We start from the raw sequence: 7,209 nt of genomic DNA on the forward strand, positions 1-7,209 counted from the left end.
AGTTCAAAGCGCGCGATGCGGGCTGATTGGCTAACATCAGTTGTTGCTAGGCAGACTATCTTACAGAGCGGGTTGTTTAAGTCGCCAGGGCAATCAGGGGGCAGGAAGCAGGCGCCAACTTGACTCACTCGATGGGAGGGGCAATCTAGCTCAGGCTCCGCTCCCACCCACAGGCCCTACGTCCGCCAAGTAAGGCGACCAGTGTCGGCCGCGGCTCCCAACAGAGTATTGGCTCCTGGGTACCTCATCCTAACTTTTCAGTCTCTTGCATCTCTCCACCTGCCCTTTCCTCTCTGCTTTTCTATTCCTGTGACCCCGACCTCATGTCCCTCATTGCAATAGCACTGTCTCGATTCTTTCCTTTTTTGATCTCTGGTCTCTAGGTACCACTGAGGTCCCTCATGTCATTGTCCTTTGCTAGAGTAGCTGCTTGGAGCTTAGTCTCTCTTTCATCCAACAAGCAGAAGGAATTCCAGGGATCTTCTGAACGTGCTCCACAGCCCCTGTTCTGCTTTATGCTGTCACGAGAAGATTATATGCACTTCAGTAAGGAGTGAACATTGAAATAAAATCTTTGGAAAAAACCGAGAAATAATTGGTTCTAGAAATGGCTATGTAAGTCAAAAATTTAAGCAGTTTTTGTTAAGACATCTTACATATAATTTTGTTAAGGATTTTCACTTTGGTAAATACGACCATGGCTCAATTGGTAAATTTTCATGGACTTAAGTGTGAAAATTACAGGATCACTTACCTTTGTGCAAAGAAAAGTACATTTTTCTTGGGATCCAATCAACATTTTACATTTATTATTATTTAAGATGTGTTGCTAGATTTTTGTTGACACTCTATAACCAGACTGAAAAGTATGTTTCGGGGTAGAATTCATTCCATCTGACCTGCATTTCTGGGCCACTCTCTGTGACAATTCCCACTTTTCTCTGTGTTTCAGCAGCCTGGCTGCTGCCTCCCCACAATCCTTCACTGCCCCCACCCCACCTCCCCGTCTTTATGCCCCATGAATCCCGGGCATCTTGCCATCCCATTACAGCCTCCTTCCGCTCTCCCCTTTCCAGCTCCTCATCTCCCCCCTTCCTCTGACCTCTCAGGCAGTTCTTGGCACCCCTCCAGGACCCCCTACCTTTGGCTGTTAGAGTTTCTGTGCACAGCAGCTGTGACCGCTTCTCAGCTGGGCCCTGACACTGGGCTGCATGGAAACCTCATAGGCTCCAGCTTGAAGGCATGGGGGAAACCCTCATATGCAGGCCGTGTGAGTCTGCCAGCCAGCCTGGGCTCCAGGGCCCACTCTGCAGCCCCCAGGAAGCTGTCCTGAAAGAAGACATCCTTGAAAGTTGCCTCAGGGCCACCTCATCAAACCCCAACCTTTTCCAAGACCAAGGTCCCTCGCAAGTTAAGCTGAAGGTTAAGCGTGTCTCAGGTTGTCCTTTTCTTCTCTGATTAACTTTTGCCAGGTTATAACCTTTAAGTGAAAAGCATCGCACAGACTCACCGTACTGGATTGGATGCTGTTCGGATATGGTTTTTAGATCACCTTTAAACTCTTCTTAAGAGAAGGAAGAAAAACGGAGATGAAAAACAAACTTTGTTTCATTGTTCCAGTTTCACTTTAAAATGAGAGAACCTAAAACAAACAACTGTCTGCTGATGTAATAACCAACTTATCCAGGTAACGCCATACGGAGAATTAGGCGAGTGAGCTCAAAACATTTCTGCACAGAAACGGGGTAAAAACGGACCCAAGGTCATTTTAGAACCCTGTGAGTTCTGCGAAGCATCTGATGAATTAGAGATCAACCACATCAGCTGCCCTGAAATTAAATCCTCCGGCTGTGTACCCACCCCTCCCCCACGGGGCAAGCATATTCTTAGGGGGTTTCAAACTTTTCTTCTGGCCTGAACTCTGTAATTCTTCTCCTTTTTTTTTTTTTTTAATACAGAAAAGGGGGAGGGGAGTGAGGACTGAGCAATATGATCTTCCCAGAGATAGGAAGCCGGGATACAAGCGCCCTTTGTTTCCATCCCTGAAGCCCCAGGACTTATGTCAAAGCCAGAAGGCCGAGCTGGGAAAGGAGCAGGCATTATTCTGCCTCATTTACATTGCAGCCTGTCTGCCTCCTGACCTGTGTGGAGGAATGCGTCATTATGGTAAAAACGCACAGGCAGAAAAACAGAAATAATAGATCATATTAGAGAACAGATACAGTATGCAGTACCCAGCGGATTCCTTAATTGAATGTTTATGATTTTAAGCTTTTTTTTTTCTGATACATTCTAAGCCTCTGCTCATTGTTTCCTATAATTTGAGTTACTGCCTCTGCTGCATTCTCTTTCTTCCCAATTTAGTGTAAGTCAGCTGCACATCCAAAAACTACTGACTTCTACCAAGTGCAGGGAATGAGGCCTCAGAGGCCCAGACGACAATACGAAGTCAGGTGTCCACAATGGATAGCTGTTTTGGGGATCCCGGTAGCTTCTGGAAGGACCCTCAGTGACCAGAGTTGATGAAGAGATTTTATAGATAAAGAAGGAGATTTCCTGGGGACTTCTAACTAGATAACTGCTGACCTAGAACTACCAAGTGTTCAAACCAGGGATGTTTACTTTTCAACTTCAATTTATATCATATGACATTTGGCCAGGGATATTTTAGACAAAAATTTCAAGATTCCCCCCCCCCCCATATTTTACTTGTTTTTACTGTTAAATTGTCCTGTTATTTTAAACATTATCTCAGCTACATTATATGACATTATCTTGTTTTATGGCTTCATAGATACTTTCTTCCCTCTGGAGACCATCATATCCAATTTTGTGCAAAGATACAGGAAAACAGAAATCCAAATAACATAAAACGTCAGAAAGAAGACATGTCTTGCCGTACCTGGTACCTGACCCCAGATATACACATAATTGAAGGTAAAAATGAAAACGAATTGTTTGGAAGTTAGCTGAGGGCCTGTTTGAGCCCTTGGTTTTTTCTGGCTACTTACCAGGGAACATATGAATCAGAGGCAGCTACTAAGCTCCACCTAGGCTGCTCATAAGCCCAGTTTGGGACATCAAGCTCCCCAGAACTGATACCGATGCAACCCAAATGAATGGGGGAGGGTGGTCACACTGGGAAACAGGACACACAATCCTTCTCTTCTATACTAGCTTATTTAAATATGACCTAATAGATACACAGAGTATCTGGGCTGGTAAAAATGCTGAATCAAATTAAAACTGAGCAACAAAATGACTGGGTGGGCGAATACGACAGACCAGGCCACTCCACTCCTCCACTTCATGCCCCAAGGGAAGGATTGGGTCTTGAACTCGTTGTGAAATCTTCAAACACATAATAAGAATTAATCACCATTCCTTCTCTATTTTAACAGCTGTCGGCTACCCCCTTAGCCTTCTGCAGCTGCGGACTTCTCTCCCTTTGCTGACATCATAATCCCATTACAGCTGGAAACTTGCACACATAAAATGCAGATTTAAGCTTATTTTGAAATAACTTATACTTGTTAATTGCCCCAATCTATATCACAAGCATAATATCTCAGCTCTCATCTGGCAATCCGAGGCCTCTGTGCCAGGGACAGGAGCTTCCTTCTCTTTATCTGGGTTAACACAGACCCAAATGCACAGCCAGACCTGGCAGCTTTGGAGTCACTGACACACTTGTGGACTGAATTTGTCCAGAAGTGGCATCTGTCCATCTGCTCCTTTCTCATCTCTCTCCCCAGATGGACCCTGCTGGTGGCTGAGAAAATGCCTTGGAATCAGGTGAGCCGCAAAGGGGCTGCCTCGCTGTGGCGGCTGTTTCTGGACCTGTTCTCTCCAGTTCCTGAGAGGAAATCGGAGGTGCTGTTTTCTTGACTTGCAAATCAAATGGGAGAAACTGATTTCCTGGTTCGGTTTGTGCACTCTTTCAACAAGACATTTATTTGACTGATTCTACTCTATCCTTTGTACTTGTGCCTTGTTTTTACACAAGTTGATGCATAGCCTGAAGCTTGACCAAGGATTTGTTTAGACTGGATTGGTGCAGGTTCTCAATCGAATGAAAAACAATTGTTTAAAGAATCTGCATGCATAACTATGTCCACTAATAAACATTGTAAAAGGGCAAAAGCATATTTTGTTCCAGTTCTGAGATATGGGTGAGTTGACTTGTTGTGACTAAATTAATAACAGATAGTTATTTTGCTTTCTTGAAAATTGTATGGTAACTTCCTTAGAGGAACACAAAAGGAAAAGTGTTTAAAAATCTACCATGTTAAAAAAATAAGTTAAATTCATAAGCATGTCTGGGACACTCTGAAAAAGCTCTAAAAATAAAAAGTAAAAATAAAAAAACAGACCAGCTGATAGTTTAAAGCACAAAGAAGAACCATTTTTATATTTTGAAAAGGTTTAGAATGATTGGTTTTTAGGTTAAAAGGTTCTTTTCTTCTGCAAGTGTTTAATTCTGTGGTTTTTGCAGCCCCCTCTGCTGTTCACTGGTGGAAGTGTCTGGTTAAGGATTATAAAAGGGCTCCTGCATTTTTTTTCCCTTACGCCCAGCAGCATTTTGATTTTTAGCTGTGAAGAGCCAGACCTAGAGATCTGAGTCACTATGTTTGTTGATAATTAGACTACAGTCAAATATAACATGAGAAGCACGTTAAGAAGACAGAACTTGGGAGTCACCCAAGCCTGCCAACTGGGCAAGAATTTGAGCCTTTGCGATTTCAGGCTATGGATTTTGAAGCAGACATAATTCTTCTACTTTGTACTTGAACAGGAGAATGAATTCCTGAGCCCATGGAAGGTGTCCCTGTTAGGTTAATTGCAGAGATCATTTGAGTAGAAATCAATGCTTGGCTCCCTCATGCAAACTGGGCTTTGGCAAGCCTGCCTTAGTAGCCTTCAGGAAAAAAAAAAAAAAAAAATTAGATCCTCTCTTTGGTGGTTAGATCCCTCCCCAGAGTGAAACTCTCTAGAGGAGAGCCCCTGAAGGCCGCTTGGATCCCTATCTTTTGGCACCATTCATTGCCACCTGCTGTTGTCACCCAGGAGTTTTTCCAGCAGTATGATGAATTGCCAGGCCCATCATGCTGCTGATCAAAGAATGCAGCACCCCAATTTGGCCAACAACTGAGTCAGGACTGTTCAGCCAGAATTGCCAAGTGTCGCTTCCTCTGGCATTGTTTAAATGGACTTGGGTTTAGATTGACATCCCTTGGATAGCCTCTCCTTGGCTGTCCTGTTTGCAGCCTCTCTCATTCTGTTCTTGGGATAGAGTCGCACTCCACCAAGCAGATGACATTTACTACACATGATAGACCTTGATGTGCAGTAAATGTGCAGTGTGCTTTCTACAGAGCTGTGACTCTGTTTATAAAACCAACTGGCAGCACAAAAGCAACTCCTGAGCTGGAAGGCAGTCAAGGTATCCTACACTATAAGCATAAACATTTGGTCTCCCTGATGAAGGGGACACCCAGTGCTTACTTTGCTGTTCCCTTTGCTGAATACACTGTGATCATAAGTCCTGATTCCAGTACAGAGAAACCTTAGCTTGAACTCTGCCTCCCCTGAGTCCTGTGTCTTAAGTGGAATTCTTTAAGTCATAACCTTCACGCTCATATTGGAAATGTCCTTTGAACATAATGTCTAGGACAGGGATCAGGACTAAGAATGCTCAATGTAGAAATACGGCATAATACTGGGAGGAAATTTTTATTTTATATAAACTGATTGGTAAAGAAAGATGATATACATGGTCTTCTCACACACATACATTGATTTTTAGTCACCTAATAAATATTAAGGTTTCCTAGACATGCCCTAAATGAACAAACTATGTAACATTCACCCATCCTTGTGCTGTCCAGATGGTTAGTGAGTCTAATAATGAATTGTTTTATTTGCAACTGAATGTCATCTTGCATATTCACACTGATTTTCCTTTTGCAGATTGGATCTACCCCCATATTTCGGGTCACAGCTTCCCCCTAACCTTGATGCCTGGATAGGGAGCAAGCAGGTGCAAATGACCAAGAGGCTGCTGGATAGTCCTGGATGCAACCAAGAACAACTTTGCACAAAGACCCTAGGAGGCCAGGCTGCATCTCCATGTATGCATCTACAGTTTTTGTGATTCTTCAGAAAAATTTTAGGGTCATTGGATCCTTAGAATTCATGCATATGTCCCCTTTGCAGTGGTTTGTATTTTACTCATGTCCAATGGATTTCCCAAGTCTCTCTGGGTACTGTGTTCCTAACCTTGTAGTTTGTTCTTTCATCCAGTCGGTAAACAAGCAGTCCCTCTGGCTCCCCTCACAAACACTAGTGCATGGATTGGCCATTAAGAAAGCCTGCTAAGGGATCTGCTGCCTGTCTTTCTGGGAAGGAGGCACATCCCCAATATGATGTCCTTTGCTCTGCTGCTCGGGTTTGGGACTGGCGTGTCCCTGAGAACCAAGTCTTTTGATTTTACTGGTATGTGCTATGGCTGCATAATTTTGTGTTCAATGACTTGGCTTGAAGTCTCCATAAATGTCTCTGATTTAATTTCACACTTAAGCAAACCAGATTCCTTGGTGGATCCACAGAAAGAAGGTGCATTTTGGGACCGGCACTCACTGGTCACCGGCACAACCTCTGAAGTAAGGCCAAGCTGGAGGTGTGTACACACTGGCTGCCTGGAGCTGCTGTCTTAATGTGTCTGGGAGTAGGGGCCTCCACAGCCCACTGGTCAGTCACAGGAGAAATGGTCACCTGAGCTTCCCTCTGTAACACATGGAGCATCCAGTCCTGCCAGGGACCCTGGTTGACCACAGTTTGACAGTAAAACTACAAAAAACCAGTTGTCTGGCCACTAGGATCAACCAGGCAGATCCTGGCCCTTGTTTTATAAGGATGAAGAGAAAAGGAAGAGATAAAGAAGAAATGAAGGAGAATTCACTGGAACTAAATTAATAAAGTTATTACATTTGTGTGTGTGTATCTTTTTTAGTGACCGTTGTCATTTCTTGGATATGTAATCCTGCATTACTGAAATTTGAAGTCAATTGCAGAATAACTTCCACTAGTTGTTGTCTATGTGATCCTTCTCCATGGTTTTTATTTGTGCATGCGCATGTGTGTGTGTGTGTGTGTGTGTGTGTGTGTGTAGTGTGTATCTGTGTGTGTAGGTGTATCTGTGTGGTGGTG

General features: G+C 43.6%; 1 long non-coding RNA gene across 1 annotated transcript; it reads left to right on the forward strand.

Moving 5' to 3' along the window:
• Positions 1-1,354: 1,354 nt before the first annotated feature.
• On the forward strand, positions 1,355-6,993 carry LOC134472756 (uncharacterized). Its single transcript, XR_010042714.1, has 4 exons — positions 1,355-1,687; positions 2,795-2,937; positions 3,756-3,873; positions 5,971-6,993. It is a non-coding gene; the product is annotated as an uncharacterized LOC134472756 (long non-coding RNA).
• The last annotated feature ends 216 nt before the right edge of the window (positions 6,994-7,209 follow it).

The sequence above is a fragment of the Cavia porcellus genome, unplaced genomic scaffold (genome assembly GCF_034190915.1).
Source record: "Cavia porcellus strain 051 isolate PalLab524CR breed Dunkin Hartley unplaced genomic scaffold, mCavPor4.1 scaffold_2, whole genome shotgun sequence".
NCBI lineage: Eukaryota > Metazoa > Chordata > Mammalia > Rodentia > Caviidae > Cavia > Cavia porcellus.